Source organism: Mesoplodon bidens, assembly GCF_964165515.1.
Source record: "Mesoplodon bidens genome assembly, chromosome: 16".
Taxonomy (NCBI): Eukaryota; Metazoa; Chordata; class Mammalia; order Artiodactyla; family Ziphiidae; genus Mesoplodon; species Mesoplodon bidens.
The window spans coordinates 40,165,019-40,181,412 of record NC_138173.1 but is presented as its reverse complement, the minus strand read 5'-3'; the positions used below and the strand labels follow the sequence as shown (position 1 = coordinate 40,181,412).

The 16,394-nt window shown below is 41.2% G+C and overlaps 1 protein-coding gene across 3 annotated transcripts in view; it reads right to left on the bottom strand.

The window, feature by feature from the left end:
- The window catches only part of CPQ (carboxypeptidase Q), a 513,729-nt gene extending 505,189 nt beyond the window's left edge, over positions 1–8,540 (bottom strand). For all 3 annotated transcript variants that reach the window (XM_081258893.1, XM_081258895.1, XM_081258894.1), the window contains exon 1: positions 8,454–8,540. The gene's annotated coding sequence lies outside the window, so the exon portion shown is untranslated. The remainder of the gene's footprint in view (positions 1–8,453) is intronic.
- Between the last annotated feature and the right edge of the window lie 7,854 nt (positions 8,541–16,394).

Here is a 16,394-nt window from a genome sequence, read left to right as displayed (position 1 = left end):
AAGGAAGAGTTAAGGCTAACCTCCCAGGTTTTGACCCTGTTTTGTACCCTATATTTCAGATACGTCACATTACCTACTATCTCATAGACTGAGATGCCATTAACCAAAATAGAAAACCCAGAAAGCATATTTGGGAATGAAATTGATGGGTTGAAAACCAGAGAACAGAAATCAGAAGGACGTCAAGTGTAGAGCTAGAGATCTCTTGAGAATAGAGGAGCTCTTTAGAGCCACATGGCAATGAGAGCACTGAGCTCACTTCCGTCATCACTCCCGTCCTTACAGCAACAAAGAAAATGAGCAAACTGAAAACCAACGACTCTCCTTGGAGCAGAGAAGTGAAGGTGCAAAGCAAACCACCACTCTAAAGTCTAGAGAGACAGGAAAATCCAGAGAGTCACAGCCCAGATCTGCTTATCTGGAGCAGAAGCCACTGGACCCATAAAGTCTAGGAATACCTCAACAGTAACTTTAACAAATTGCTGGAGACTGAGTATGGCCTACCTTGAGAGTGAGAAACTCCTAAGGCCACAGTCTTGGGGAAGGAGGGGGGTGATTTCCAACAATTTCAGGTAATCACGAAACAGCTATTACAAAGGTGCAAAGACAGGAGGGAACACACCAATGAAAAAAATAATAATGATAGTGGCTAATATTGACTGAGCAGGCCTGTCCTAAATGTTTATATTTCTTAACCCTACAGCAAACCTATAGGATAATGCATTGGTTTTCTATTGCCGCTGTAACAAATTACCACAAAATTGGTGGCTTAAACAATACAAAGTTATTATCTTACAGTTCTGTAGGTCAGAAATCCAGCACTGGACTCACCAGGTAAAATCAAAGTGTTGGCAGGGCTGCATTCCTTCCGGGGGCTCTAGGGAAGGATCTTTGCCTTTTTCAGATCCTAATGGCCACCCATATTCCTTGTCTCATGGCCTCCTTCCTCCATCTTCAAAGCTGACAACATTGCATCTCTCTGGCCATTCTTCCCTAGTCACATCTCCCTAACTCTCTGATCCTCTTCTGCCCCCCTCTCCCACTGTTAATTAGGCCCACCACACAATCCAGGATATGGATTTCAAGTCAGATAATGAGCAATCTTAATTCCATCCACAGCCTTAATTCTCCTTTGCCACATAACCTATCATATTCACAGGTTCCAGGGATTAGGGCATGGGCATCTTTGGGGGAGGACATTATTCTGCCTACCACTGATAGTTATAATTATTTTTCCCATTTTACAAAGGAAGAAACTGAGGCATAGAGAGGATATGTAATTGGTCCAAGGTCACACAAGTGTTGGTGACAGCTGAAATCTGAACCCAAGAAACTGACTTCAGATCCTATTTTCTTAACTGTTAAACTACAGCAAATATAGGGTGCTAGTGAGTGGTTAGTTTAAGTGGTAAACCCTAAAATTTAGGCTGAATAAGTAGTGAAATGAAGTCTGAATAGTGCTGACTTCCATGATTTGCCCTCTGCTTCCCAAAGAACTAAATTGGGGTTTGTGATCCTCCATTCATTCCCTAGTCCTCCTATGGCCCCTGGTTTTCTGAAAGTCTTATCTCAGAAAAGCTAATGAAAAGAAAAACCCTATAAAAGAACAGCCAGATGTTTCAGATGGTAAATTTTGCGATACAATACACACGGTATTAATGATTTAGAACATTTAACCAAATGTAACAAATGCATCTTCAGATTAGTCACAGATAACATAGATCCAAAGTATTTTGATAATGGTAAAAGAACCTCAAAACGATGTTCTGGGAACAAAAAGGACATATGAAGGTGGAAGATTAATTATATGAGCCACTTGACAGCATCGTGAAAGAGAAGATGTTTTCTTTTTACCATTTCAATCAATTACAAAGCTAATTGAAAACATGGCCTAAACCAGAGGATCAAAGCACAAGACCAGCAGGACTCTCAAATTCACTGAATTCTTCGTTAAACTTTTTTTACAATCTTTCATAAATGTTTGAAGAAGAAATGAGTTTTCTGTGAATAAGAGACCATATATATACATATATAATCATATATCTTACACATATATATTCATATACAACATAAAGAATTTTTTGATAAACATTTAATACACCGTATTATTGAAACTTTCTATATCCCTGTTCACCCTTATGAATTATATTCTTCAACCTCATGAATTATATTATTCAAATCTTACCATTTGTCTTTTGTACGTTACCATCTGGCTTTTGTCTGCTTGATATGTCATATAAACAACAGATCTTAAAGTCTCCTATAAATTGTTTTGGTCAAGTCAGACAGAGAAAGACCATTATCATATGATATTGCTTATATGTGGAATCTAAAAAAAGGCTACAAATGAACTTATTTACAAACAGAAATAGAGTCACAGATGTAGCAAACAAACTATGGTTACCAAGGGGGAAGGGGGGAAGGGATAAATTGTAAGACTGGGATTGACATATACACACTATTATATATAAAAGAGATAACCAATAGGACCGACTGTCTAGCACAGGGAACTCTACTCAATACTCTGTAATGACCTATGTGGGAAAAGAGTCTAAAAAAAGAGTGGGTACATGTATATGTATAACTGATTCACTTCGCTGTACAGCAGAAACTAACACAACATAGTAAATCAACTATACTCTAATAAAAATTAATATTTTTAAATTGTTTTGGTCACTTTCTCATACTTCTGACCATTTCCTTTATATCCTTTGAAGATAAATATGTTTAACTGCCTGGCCCATAAAATGTCCCAGCTATTCTGTCTTCCTTGTAGATTTTATCTTTCATCAACTCTAGATCTGGTATAATGCTCTTTGCTTTGAATTACACTTGGTTTCTTTTTAATAATGATGTGGAACTCAAGGTCCATAAACGTTTCTGGTTTTCCCACCCCGGCCCACTATGTTGATGGATTTACACCGATGACTGTCTCTTGTGGGTCCCACCAGGGGCAGTGCCAGTACTGGGCTTATCTCTCCATTTCACAGCTGAGCTGTGGCCAGTGTCCTACCTGTAGGTGCTTCATAAGAAGCAAAGGTAGCTAGATGGATTTAATTGAAAATCATTACATTCAATGTGTTGTAAATGGCCTCAAATAATTAGGGGATCCAGGTCCAGATCCCCATTTTCTTATTTGATACTCAACGTGGAAAAGTCTTCACATATAATACAATCAATATAGACGTAGCTTACTGCAGATGTATCTTGCTTTAAGCAAACCCCATATTGAAAGTCTGGACTCATCCAGATAATATGTTAAGGAATGATTAATAGTTCACTTTGTAAAGGGGTTATTTGCCTCTTGGAAGATTTAATCATAAGATTTTTTTATATTGCAGACTCTCCTATTACATTTTAAGTATTATTTGATTTCCACAGCAATTCTCTATATACAACCCTTCATAATCATCCCTACTGCACATAGCAGAGTTGGTGCTAAGGATCCTTTCCATCACTGCCTGTCTCCCCAGAGATCTTGGCTCTGTTGGCCTTCAAATATCATCTGCTTTATTCTTACTTTTACATGACGGACATGGTGGGAGGTGGAGGGGACTCATTGTAAACCGCCAAGGTCCGATACAATGGACAGAGCAGTGGGCTGAAACTCCGAAGGCCTAGAGTTCTTGCCAGTTATGGGATCTGAGGCAAACTACAGCCTCCTTAATACCCAGATTTTTAGTTTACAAAAGAAAGATAATAGTGCCTGCCTGCACATGCTTCTGAGGGTTCATATAAAAATTATTTTTAAATATAAGGTGCTGTGCTAATATATCCTTTTTTCCAAGCAAGTCTAATGCCACGATCCTAAGAGAACACTACATCAGTTTAACTTTTTCTCTGTTAGCAACTGTTTCTCACAGAATTCATTAAAAGTTCTGAAAATTCCTCCTAATCATTATCCTTTTCATTTTATCTTACTCTACTTCTGTTATTCTTCCCTTAGTTCAAAGTCTCCCAATACTTTCTCTGCAAAATAAGATTAAACCCTCTGCACAGCACCTCTAAACAATCACCTATTTGTCTCTCCCTGACAAGCTGAATAAGATGAGAAACCAAAGCTTGTGATACTCTTACCACTAAAGAAATACGTTATTTGGAAGAGCCAGCTCAAATTTCCTCTCTGTATTCCAAATCTGCCTATACCTGTGCTTTAAGCAACCAGTCCTCTCTGCTACACTCCTGTCATTTGCTCATCTTTGTTCCTTTCAACCACTCCTGTCTGTGTTGCTCTGTTTTGATTTTTCTTGATGGTTTATAAAAACCCCTCATTGTCTGCGTATCTAACTTTGTTCCTTCACTGGAACTTACATAATATTTAGAGTTCTAAAGATCTCGCCTGAAATATAAGGGCCATTAGTTAAGTCTCATGTGGTTTTTTTTTTCTTCTTTTTAAGTTTTTTATTGAATTGATTTGTCTTTTTAGACTGTGGACCTGTCATAAAGTTTGGCCAGTCTTGGCTATATGACGTCACAGTGCAGCTACAGTCAAGGATGTACACCAGGGATCTCCCCTGGATGTTCCAAAGTTGTCTCACTGTCTTTCTGCCAAAACCTCTTCCTCGTCTGGTGTGTATTACCTTCATTAGTGGCATCTCCATCCACCCAGGTAAGCAATTCCAAAGCCTCAGAATTATTTTCAACCTTATTTCCCATATGCAGCTAGTCATTAAATCCTGCCTTCCCTATATTCTGAATATCTCTCAAACTTAATGCTAGCTTAGACTTTATCCTATTTCATTTGGACTATAGCAACAGCATCCTCATTTTCTTCTGGCCTCCTGGCTTTTCCCTCTCTAGTTCCTCTGACATACTATTGCTGGAGCTATTTTCTAAAGGAAATCCAATCATAGCACTCCTCTGCTTAAAAATTCAGCTTAAAAACTCTTAAAGATTATCTAGGCTGTGATAAAGCCTGAATAACATGACATTCAAGGACCTTTCTTCTCTGGCCCCAACCTCACAAGACCTCTTTACTACAGACGCACCCAACCCCTGTCTCCCCCTGGGAATGCCACGCTCAGACTGCCTCCATTTCTTTGCCCATGTAGTTCTCTGTGCTTAGAACAAACACACTTCTCCCTCCTCTTGGCCTTCAGGCTTCGAAATCCAGTTCAAAATTCACCTGCTCTGTGAAGTCTTTCTAAATTCTCACCATACCTCTCTCCTGGGAGAATGAGTGGCCACTATTTCCACATCACCCTGTGCTGCAATTATTTGTGGATGGATCACTTTCCTACATAAACTCGGTATCTCATTCATCTTTATCTGGCACACAGTATGCACTCATTAAATGGTTACTGAAATTAATATGCGCTGAGTAAAAGAATAACTAAAGAAAAATTCCACAGATCTAGAAGCACACCAGTCCTCCTTCTTAGCTGCATTAAAGAAACAGGGCCCAGGGATAAAGGAAAGGACTGATAATCTGATGTAGCAAACACATGAATGGGTGGTTTGTTTTTAAAACCGAAGTGGTTTAGGGAGGGCAGGGGGAGAAGAAAGTATATTTTAAAGCTCGAGCTCCAGGGCAAGTAAGAAAAATTGTTGCTTTAATGTTTTTTTCATAATATTGTGAGCAATGGGAAGGTCTATTCCATCACACCCGCCTTCAGGGCAGAAAGTTTCAGCCTCCTGAGCTAAATCAAACTGGCACTGGCTCTCTGTTTTTCAAGCAGTCGCAATTGATCTCTGCCTTCTAGGAGACTAAACTTGACTGACAAAGAAGACACAAAATAATTTCCCAGTTACTTTATGGGCCTCTCTTTTCCTCTTTTGCTCTTGTCAATTAATTATAAGAGTGCTGGAAATTCATCTTGCATTTCTGCCCCTACGTTACACTGAGGTAGGCATTGTACTTTGTCTGCGTTAGGAGTTGTCATTAGGCTGGGAGGCAGCAACTAGCCCAAGAAACAACACTCTTTGGTACTCAGAGTTTGAAGCCCTTAGGTGCCACTCACCCACACAGCTTTTGATGTCATCCTTTTTATACTCCCTGGATTGTTAAATCTGAACACGTTTAAAATTAGGATGCATGTGCATCTAGGTCAAAATATCAGAGTCTAGAGTACTAATGGAACTCAATAATTTGCAAAATGATATAACAAACAATTCTCTATAGTTCAGTCTTAATCATTCCACCCCTGAGTTCCCATTCTAAATTTACTTACCCACAATGCCCAAGAGTTTAATATACTACCTGGAACACACACAGAGACCACATGTGACAACATTACAAGGCTTTCCTAGCAGGAAATGTCTATATTTCTGGCAGAAACCCTGCCTCCATCTGCCTGTGTTTTGAATGCCTGACTTTCCCATTTCCCAAGCACTGTTTCCATTTAGGAAGGTTCAATAGGGATCACAATTGCACCTAGCACTTGGGTTTATAGTGAGGAATACATGGGGCAATACAAGTAAAATGGTTAAATATAACAGTGCTTGGTGAGTGGTCAGTGCCCCATAAATATCACCTCTGTTACATTCCATGCCGGAACCACATGTGACCCCATAATTGGATCTTTGAGAAAAGAATCAGAGAAAGTGGGTCTTTTTCACCAAGCACCATGTTTGACTTCACTTCTCCCAATAGACTTGAAAGAACTGAAGTAGGCAACATTAATTTTACTTTACTTAACATGTTTGGGACTTTGTGTTTGTGAAATGTAGCATGCAAGAAATATTTCAATATGTATGTAAAATGACTTTTTAAGTGCCTTTAAAAAATCTCTAAGGACCTTCCGTTTCCAAAATGTTGTGATCTATGATAACTAATCTCAAATGCAGTCAAATTAATAGTGATATAACTCCCTAGATATACTGAAAATATATGGCATTGTCAGGCTGGTTGTATTGGAAACAAGGTAGAGCCAGGACCAGGAACCTGGGGCAATGCACAAAACAATCTTGCCCTTCTTTCTCCCCTCCAGCCCAGAGTGTATAATTCTCATCTCAAGCTCCCAGGTTCTTTTGTAGCAGATGTGGAGAGGATGAGGAATGTGTTGGAATTTGCAGAGAAAACAGTGAAGCCAAAATTCTACAGAATCCCAAGTAGAGCAGCTGAAGTGAGCAGGCTTCATGAAATCACCTGCAATTTCACCTTTTAACCGATAAAAGAGAATCCTAGAAGTCTAACTCAAGAAGGGGCCCTACCTAACCTCCTGCATCTTGGAAAGTAAGAAACTGAGACCTAAAGAGATCAAGTAACACGTCTAAAGTCATCCAGCTTTTCTGAAACCTGGGTCTGGAAACCTAGAAGTGATGCAGTGACCAATCGAATTAAAGCAGTCTCAACCTATGTCACTTCCAAAGGGTCTGCACACTGATAAATGCCTCTCTTTTCCTCTCTGAACTATATTCAGCCTTCTTCAGTCACCCACAGACCAGCCAGCACTTGTCTCAGGAAGACAGACACGATCCTCCACAATCCTGAATTCAAAGAGACATCTGGTTTTACAAACAAGTTACTAAAAGCAGAGTCATGTGGTACTACCTTCAGATTCATCCTTATCTTTCAGAAATACATTAAATAATATTATAGTGACAATGATTCTCCAAAGTAGAAAACAAAACTCAAGAAAAAACAAAAAAAGCCTAGGCATACTTTGCTTTAAGCAATGCATATAGGAAAATCTACTTAGAGTGGAAATATGAGGGGGTGCTTCTGGTGATTATTTTCTTTTGAAACAGCATAGAATAGAACTTTTAAGTAGCCACAGTCAGAATGACTCCATTTACAAGAATGCCACATTCACACAGCTTTTGGGAAACTACCAGAAGATAAGAGTTGTAAGCCTGTGTCTCCACTGCCTCCTCGTCGTGTGTATTTATATCCATTCATGTATTCCTTCATTCAGCTCTACTTCATGTGTACTCATTCATTAATTCACCAGTTCTCCCTCATAGGAACTCACTCATTCATTCAGTTGCTCACTTGAGTACTACCGAGTACCTGAGAAGTCCGACAGGGGCTCTGCCCCCCGTGTAACTTAAGAGCCTGCGTGGAGCCTAGACGTACACACCAAAAATGAAAGTACAAGATAAAAGGCGAAAAGAACCACAAAGGAGACCCGATAAAGCAACCTGGAGGCTCAGGGAAACTCGGTGCTAGTTCCAGAAGCGGGCGAGGAAGCTCCTGGGCGGCTTGGGGCGGGGCACCTCCCCTCCCCGAGACAAGAGGGAAAAGGAGACATCACGCCCGGCTCGCTGCCCTCCGTGCACAGCATCTCCCTCCATCCCGGCGGCCGCACGCGGCTTCCCCATTGCTGGGCCCTTGTCGCGGAAGCCGCACGCCCGGCCCGTCTCCCGGTGGCCTCCCTACCCTGTCCGTCAGTCGCTCCCACGAATGGGTGACTTGGGAAGTCCACACCGGGGCCGGCACCGCCTCGGCCCGCCCGCCGGGAGGAGCCGGGCCCAGCCGCCCGCGGGCACGGCCCGGCCAGCGGCGCACGCACCTGGTCGGCTGTTCGGGCTGCGGCGGCGTCGCCGGCGGCGCCCAGGGTCACGCTGCCGGGTATCCGCGGTCCTGCCCGCTGCGCACTGGGCGGGAAGGCGGGACGCAGCGGCCCGGGACGCTGGGCGCGGGCGGGAGGGCCCGGCGCGGCGCCGCCTCCACCACGCCCGCGGGCCTCACTGCGCCTCGGGAGACCTGAGGGCCGCGGGCCGAACAGCTGGTGCCTCACCTTCTGGCTCTGGCTCCCGTTAGAAAATCAGTGTCCCACCCTGGGTCCTGGGCCCCGCGGCCTTGCTTTATTTAGGGGCCAAAGCGCCCGTGCGTCTCCCTCAGGCCCTCGCGGGTCTCTGGGCGGCGGAGGTTTCAAGAGCTGTAACCTCCGGTGGGCCGAAGGGCTTGGCCGAGGTGTCCTGTGCTTTCATGAGTGGCCGTGCAGGTAGGGAAGGAAGGGGTTGTGGAGCTGAAAGGAAAGCGTGAAAGGTGTTTTTCTGTCTCTGCGCCTGCATAAGGGCGTCTGGAAACCCCATGCTTTGTAAGCGTGGATAGGATACGCGTTTATTAAACCGTTATTGTCCCATCCTGCTGGGCAGGATTGTTAGAGAGGCGGTGATGATGGAAGGTGGACAAGAGGACCCGAACTGGGAGATCAGAAAGAGTCCTGTCTCTTTGGTTTATGCGTTAATTATATGAGACTCGCCTGATTACCCAGCGTAGCTTATCTCAACGAGTCACTCGCATCGCTGGTCACAAAGCGTGTGCTCACGTAGTTTCAATGTTTTCTGTTTTGATAAATTTGAATTCCTTTGTTTAACCACACTCTTATCAAATACAAACAGTTATCTTTGTGAAACACGGAGCAATTCAGGTCTCCTCTTTAACCAGAAAAAAAAAAAAAAAACCTTTTAATTAAAAAAGAAAAAACACGTGCTCACTGGGAACTTAAAAAAGTACAAAACTTGCAATGTCCATTTACCTGCATACACTTGACCCCCAGTTAACAATCTCTCTAAGCTTTAATAACCCCGTTGCCCACCGAATAAAGTGTGAACTCAGACATTCAGAGTAGTTCTTCACAATGTGACCCTGGCCCACCTTTCCAGGATCATCTCTATGGTGCTATATCCAGCTCCATTGAATTACTTTTTTCTCAAACTATCTGAGGTAAAGGACAAGTTTTATTATTTCCGATAAGTTATGGACTGTCATTCTTGTAATATAAATTGAAAACTTGCTAGAAAAGTGAAAAAAGACATAAAAAACTGCAAGCCCCAATTTTCATTACAGGTATATAACAGGCATACAAAAATAAAATCACTGTCAATTTATTTTTGTGTTCTTTTAATGTCTAAGTGTTTACTCTCAAATTCTATATTTATCTCATCCCAGGCCAGTAAAAACAGTTCATAGATTCAAACTGATGACCATACGTAAAAGTGCCTTTTGACCTGCTGTTCTTCAAATGCGTCAGATACTTTTTGACTTTGGGGCCTTTTATTCCTTCAGTGCCAATCAAAGTTCTTCTCACTCAAGGTTCAATTCGTAACGTTATAATAACAATAATGGCTTCACATTTATTGGGTACTTTATGCCAAGACTTTACATGCATTAACTGTGAATTCTTATCAACTCTATGAGTTAGGTATTATTATTATTCCCACTTTACAAATGAGGACACTGAGGATTAGGGAAGTCAAATCACAAAGCTAGTGAGGTGCAGAGTTAGCACTCTGACCTGAGCAGGCCTATACTGTCAACCTTGAGGTGAACCCTCCTCCATAAAGCCTCCTCATTTGCTTTGGAGTTGAAATGAATCACCTCTTGGTCCCTCTACTACAACATTTTTCCCCCATTGGTTTGTGCTTTTTGTTTTTTGGAGGTTTTTTGGCCACACCACGCGGCTTGTGGGATCTTAGTTCCCCCACGAGGGATTGAACCTGGCTCCAGCAGTGAAAGCCTAACCACTGGACCGCCAGGGAATTCCCCTCCACCCCCGCATCCTTGTCTTTTATTGATGTCTGGCGTTAAGCTTTAAGCTCCTGAGTCAGTGTCATTTGTGTATCTCCACACCTTTCAGTGCTGCGTTCTCCAACTGGAATTTCCTTTATGCTTTATAACCGGTCCAGCAGAGTAGGTATTATTTGATCACCATTTAACCCATGAGGAAACTGAGGCACAGAGAAGTCACTAGTAAGATGCTAGTAAGTCGCGGAGTCAGCCTTCCAAGCCAGGCAACCAGGCTCCAGAGTTGATTTCTGAACCGCCATGCTATGCTGATTTTCCACCGCACCATGAGGTCTTCCTGCTCAAAACACTTCCGTGACTTTCCATGACTCTTAGGATAAAGCCGAAACCCTTTAGTGGGACCTACAAAACTCTGTGTGGCCTCCACTCTGCAGGTGCCTCTCCCAGCAAGCTTCCTGGTTCCCGTCTGCCACGCTTGTCCTATTTCCCTTGCCTCTGGGGGTCATGTTCCCTCCAACCATAGCACATATTGTTCCCTGAACCTGGAATGTCCCCTCATCTGGTTCCTTCCTAAACCTAAACTTATCCTTCATCCAATTTTAGCTCAGGAAATCCTTCCTAGACAAGGTCAAATATCCTAGTATAGATTTTTAAAGCGTTTTTAGGTCTTAACATAATTATCATTTTAAATGTAGTTTATGTGGATATTTGACTAAGGTCGGTCTCCCCCATTCAACACTGTCAGCTCCATGATGGCCAGGATTATCTTATTTTCCCACCTTTATATTCTCAGCGACAAGAACAATATCTGACATGCAGTAGGCAGTGGGTAAACATTCACTGAATGAATGAAGTAAATGGTGTTCCAAATGTTATGAAAATATAGGAGGGGCACAGCGTTGTTCCAGTGAATGCTTATTGATCAGTTAAAAAAAAAAAATCCAGGTTTGTACCGTTTGTCAATTTCCCGGATACGAATACTCCCACGATGGCCAATTTCGAGATGTCAACACTACATCCCACAGTGCTGAAACCGGGACGTGATGCGAACAATCGGCTTTGAGAGCCTGTTCCAGTTGGCTCCAGCACACCCCTGGAAGGGCACCAAAGCTAGTGGGACAGAGAGTGGCTCACAAAGCCCAGGCAAGCTGCCCGGAGATCTAAACTAAGACCTCAAGTATGAATAGAAGACAGGTTTGGGAGGTGGATGTGTGTGGGGGACAAATAATTGGCAAAGTGGGTGGGACTGGAGAAGAAAAGGAGAAAGTTCAGTAGGCCTGACATGTACATTTGAGAAGAGCCTGGTAAATCTTGATAAGAGGTTCAGACTTCATCTTTATGGGAAGCACCAGACTGGCTTAGGCAGGTAAGTGGAACAATGAAGTTAGCATTTTGGAGAGATTGCTCTGGCTGCCTTTGCCAAATGGATTGGGCATTGTGCAGTCACCCAGAGGAGAGATGCTGGTGAACAGAACCAGGACAGGGATGAAGAGAAAGTGCTGACAGCTGTAAAAGGAAGCCCAGTAGGAGGTTTTTGATGTGGAGATTTGGGCAAAAGGGCAGTCTGGCAGTGAGCAGACCTACACTACAGCCTGAGTTTCAACAGGTGGGACCCCATGCCCCAGGGAAGGGAATCAATACAAGTCAGGAGACACAGGGACAACACCTGATTATAAGCACAGGCTTTAGAACCAGGCAGCAAGGCTTGGGTTCTGGTTGACTCACTTACTACCTGTGACTGGTCAATTAAGCTCTCCGGGTTTTCAGTTTTCTTATCTGTTAAAAAAGAGGGGGTACAATAAAAACACCTCATATGGTAATTCTGCTGATCAGATATGTCAAAGGAACTAATATAGTGCATGGAACATAAGTAAACAACGAATATTTTTACAGTTTAACGGGAGAAAAAGAAATGTCAGTCACCCCTTTGTTTACAAGAGCCGTCTTCAAATCTGAATAATGTTCCCTTGGGGGACCACAAGGGGTACTTGATGGGGTGATCAATACTATCCTCCAAACTGAGATACTTAGAGAGTGACATCATTGCTGTTAAGAATTACTCCAGGACGACAGGCATAAACTGGAGTGTGTAGTCATCTTAGTGCTGAAGGCATGTCTGAGCGACAGACAGGCATGACGAGTCTTAAGATCCAGAAGCTCAAGAAAGAATTCCTCTCACATATCCCACACCTCCCTAAAGTGCATTGTCCTGAGGGAAAAGATGTCCCAGAGGCCAAGCTAAGGGACATTTTTTTTTAATATATACATTTATTTATTTATTTATTTATTTTTGGCTGTGTTGGGTCTTTCTTGCTGTGTGCGGGCTTTCTCTAGCTGCAGCGAGCGGGGGCTACTCTTCATTGCGGTGCGTGGGCTTCTCATTGCGGTGGCTTCTCTTGTTGCGGAGCACGGGCTCTAGGTGTGTGGGCTTCAGTAGCTGTGGCACACGGGCTCAGTAGTTGTGGCTCGCAGGCTCTAGAGCACAGGCTCAGTAGTTGTGGCGCACGGGCTTAGTCGCTCCGCAGCATGTGAGATCTTCCCGGACCGGGGCTTGACCCTGTGTCCCCTGCATTGGCAGGCAGATTCTTAACCACCGCACCACCAGGGAAGTCCTAAGGGACATTTTGATAATGCCCTTAATCAGAGTTCTATAGATCCCCATGACCCCCATCTATCTCATGAAGATTCATTTCCAATATCTTATATTTGTGTTCAATAATTACTGAATGTGTAATATATTTATGTTTTAATAAATTATGAACTACTAGTAATTAATAATGATAATTCAATTCAGAAAAAAATTTTAAACAAGTCCTTATTCAGAAAAAAATTTTAGGTGTATTCATTATTGTAGAGAAGTATGATAGGACAACAAACAAAATATTTTGAAGCATAAAAATTAGGGGGATAAAATCCTGGAATAGGGACATTGAGATGGAAAAATAACTTCATGGAAGGAAAGGAACAGTGTAAATTTATAACTATTGTGAGTTTTTTCAAGTATTTTTTTTTAAATGGACTATGGTGAGTAGCCAATCAATGTGAAATTTAAATGCCTTTGGGTACATTTAGAAGAGTGATATAACAGTTTTATTTTGAAATGCCAATATTCACAATGCTGGAAATTGTATTCTTTGTAACTACTATACTTACAATGAAAACTATAGAAGTAATTTTTTTTAATGTGGCAAGGAATATATTAGCAAAAACATTTGAAGACCATGGGTCTACATGACCTAGAAGTTAAAGTCTGGCTCTGCCATTTGTTAGCTGTTAGCCACGGACAAGTTGTTTAACTTCTCTAAGCGTTAATTTTTTTATCTATAAAATGGGAAATAATAAACCTGCTTTGAGGATTAGATTGAATAAACTTTATAAAAATTCCTAGCAAGCCTGGCACTCCAGCCTGGTACTCAGTAAATGGTACACAATGGTACTCAATGTTAACAATAGCTAATATTTCTTAATCACTTACTATATGCTAAGCACTGAGCTAATGCAATTTAATTTTCATATGACTCTCTGAGATAGGTTTCTATGAATCATAGATGAAGAAACTGAGGCACAAAACAGTGTCACTTTGTTTTTTAAGTACGTTACAAAACAGTTGTTTAATGATAGAGTCATCATTCAAAATCAAGTAGTTTGACTCTAGAGCCTTCCCTGGAAATTACTAGACCTTACTTTTCCTCCCTAGAGGCTCCTCTTGCCCGTCCAGGAACCTGGGTTACTATCAGGATTTAAGAATAATTCTCATTTATAAGTGGAACTTTTCAGTGTGCTAGGGGTCTCTTACTATTTTTTCTCATTACTGACTTTCCAACCCTTTGTACATTACTTCACACAGAGAAAATGATATCTGCAGGAAACAATGGATTGAAGGATTGAGGTATCTCACTGTAGGAGTGACCAGCCCAGTAATCTCCTTCTCTTCAAGCCTGGCTTGACCACCCTTGAAGGTTGAGTAGAACCCGTGCCTCCCTACACCTGTAATGCATTCCCAGCATGCAGTGTGCCAAGGCACACAGACTGGGCAGCTCTAGTACAGGTACTACTGAAGAGAGGTCTACACCTTCTTTTCCCCTTGACATGGGCTTTCAGAAATAACAGTTGGATCCTTATTTTGGTGGGTCCTGATCAACTTGGCATGATGGAAAAGTGTTTTTCTGTCAAAGTTGGCATTACCAGAATATTGCAATTAGGGAAGATGTTATAATCAAATGCTATCTGTCAGCTAGAAAAAGTCAATGTTGTTTTGATTCTTCAAAGAATGCAATAAGAAGCATTGCTTATTCTCTTTCATCACTCACTCCTAACTACTCCTCCAGGTATGTGAGAAAAGAAGTCTACCTAAATATGAATGACTGAAACTTGTACCAAGACACTTATCTTGTCTACTGAGAATCCAATTGCAAAAAAAAAAAAAAAAAATGCATGTCACAGTAATTAAAAGCAGTACAGGATCAATGGATTTTGATCATATTTTTCTGTTTCTATGCAATCATTTTTAAATAAGACTACATTAAATAGTATAAAGAGTCTGCTGGTAATTATGAATGCTAAATACCTTTATAACTCAATGACTTTTCAAAGTGAACACACCTGTATAATTAACACAAAGATCAAGAAACAATATTACCAGTAGCACCAAAACTCCCTTCCTGCCCTTTCCAGTTACCACCCACACCCACAAGGATACCCCCTGACTTCTAACACCATAGGTTAGATTATTTTTGAATTTTATGTAAATGGAATCATACAGTTTATATTATTTTCTGACTCCTTTTATTTAAAAATGTTTGATGGCATAGGGACAGACTTATAGACAAATGGCTTAGAACAGAAAGCCCAGAAATAAATCATCATGTATATGGCCAGATGTTCTTTGACAAGGGTGCTAAGACAACACAATGAGGAAAGGACAGTCTCTTCAACAAATGGTGCAGGGAACCTGGATATCCACATGCAAACAAATGAAATTTGACTATTACCTTATACCATATACAAAAATTAACTCAAGATGGATTGAAGACCTAAATGCAAGACATAAAGCTATAAAAATCCTAGAAGAAAACACAGGGAAAAAACTTCATGACACTGGGTTTGGCAATGATTTCTTGGATATGACACCAAAAGCACAGGCAATAGTAGCAAAAATAGATTAATTGGACTTCATCAAAATTTAAAACTTCTGTGCATTGAAGGACACAATCAACAGAGTGAACATTTATCCCTGAAGAACAGGAGAAAATATTTGCAAATCATATATCTGATAAGGGGCTCACACCCAAAATGTATAAAAACTCCCATAACTCAAAAACAACAACAACAAAACCAAATAGCTGGATTTAAAATGAGCAAAGAACTTGAACAAACATTTTTTCAAAGATAACGTACAAATGGCCAATAAGCATATGAAAAGATGCTCAACATAACCACAATGAGATTCCACCTCATACCCATTAGGATGGCTACTGTTTAAAAAAACAAAAACAAAAAACAGAAAATAGCAAGTGTTGGCAAGGATATGAAGAAGTTGGAACTGTTGTGCCATGTTGGTTGGAATGTAAAATGGTGCAACCACTATAGAAAATGGTTTGATGGTGCCTCAAAATGGTAAAAATAGAATTACCATAAGATCCAGATATCCCACTTCTGGTTATATATCCAAAAGAATTGAAAGCAGAGTCTCAAAGAGGTATTTGCTCACCCATGTCCATAGCAGCATTGTTCACAAGAGCCAAGAAGTGAAGCAACCCAAATGTCCATCAAGATGATTAAATAAACAAAATTCAGTATATACATCCAATGGATATTATTCAGCCTTAAAAAGGAAAGAAATCCTGTCACATGCACAACATGAATGAACCTTGAGGACATTATGCTAAGTGAAATAAGCCACTCACAAGAAGAAAAATATACGTAAGATTCCACTTATATAAGGTATCTAAAGTAGTCAAATCCATAGAAACAGAAAGTA